The following is a 1,477-nucleotide window of genomic DNA, read 5'->3' as shown; positions in this document are numbered from 1 at the left end:
CCTGAGATAGGAGGGAGTTGGCATAATTTGGATCTGAAGGCTAGTCTGAGCCAGAGCAAACAATGGACAGTGGGTCAGATGAAACTAGAGAGAGAGGCTGAGGCCATGTTCTGAAGATTTTCTAGGCCATTTAAGGAGGTCTGTCCTTATCCTGTGAGCCTTGGGAAGTCAATGAAGGGCTTCAAATAAGAGAGAAATGCGATCAGGCTTGTCTTTTGAGAAAACAAAGATATTCAGATTGCCATCAAATATACCAAGGTGGAGTGAGGGAAGGTCAGAGAGGATAATGGGAGGGATGGGTACTAAGTTGGCCACAGTGGAAGTCCTGGGGGAGAGATGGCAGTTCCTTGGAGGAGGGTAGTGTGATGGGGAGAGAAAGTGACTAGGTTCCACAGGTAGGTAGAATGTGAAGTTGACAGCACTTGGGAATAGCGTAGCTGTGAAAAGCAAGAGAGAGGGAGGTGTCAGAGATGCCGCCTAGTTTTCTGACTTGTATTTCTGCATGGAGGGTGGTGCCATTCACTAGGATTTGGGGGAAGATCATAAATTCACTCTTCAACATAAAAATTTTGAAGTGCCTTTGGATCCACTAAACAGAGTTGTTGAGTTGCAGTAGTATATAGATCTGGAGACCAAACTGTTCAATTTTATTATTACATAATTCATTCTTTCCAAGTTTAAAAAATTCAATAAAATATGCCGAGTTTGTATTTGCAAGGGCATGTGTTTTTCCCATTCATTTATATTATCCACTTTAAGTCATAAAAATCAGCTGAAAATACACAGAATGGAATTTTCTCCCCACCATAAAAGATTTAAAAAAACGTTCTTCTTATGTTTTCTTACTCTGGAGATAATTACATGAAGGTAAGTCCTGGAATTGTGATGTGTAATTTTAACTGACAACTCTTTTGTAATTTCTACTGAACTTGAAATACAGAGAGTTGGTGTTGGCAGTGAAAGTAGTGGAAATGCCCACCAATGATGTGTTTCGATGTGCCCCTCTGACCACTTCTTATTCTGTGTTTCTACCTAGACAATTCTCTCACTCCCATGAACTTCCTGCTCTTCACCTAATAGTTACTTACGGGGTAACTTGGTCCAGGGGCGGGATGTACAGCAGTGAATAAAACACATAAAAACAAACGAAAACACACACCTTTATAGATGCTCGAATATGGAAATGACTCCCAAGTCCAAGTTCAGCTCTGACTTCTCTTCAGGGATTTAGACACATCTACACACAATGATCACCAGGGTCCTTCAAATTCAAGATACTTGAAATCACACTCCTTATCTTTTTTGTTCTGTATCTGCTCTCTTGAATTCTCTGTCGGTCCAACCGTGTGTACCTCCATCCTTCCCCTCTGCCCCCAACCCGTTGCCCAATCCATTGACCTGGGAACCATCCTTAATTCCTTAATTTCTCCCTGTCCCTCACTCCTAAATCCTATCAGTAATCTAGTCCCCCTATTGC

The sequence above is a fragment of the Lontra canadensis genome, unplaced genomic scaffold, assembly GCF_010015895.1.
Source record: "Lontra canadensis isolate GAN:19392208 unplaced genomic scaffold, GSC_riverotter_1.0 scaffold113, whole genome shotgun sequence".
NCBI lineage: Eukaryota > Metazoa > Chordata > Mammalia > Carnivora > Mustelidae > Lontra > Lontra canadensis.
This window is presented reverse-complemented; position numbering follows the sequence as displayed.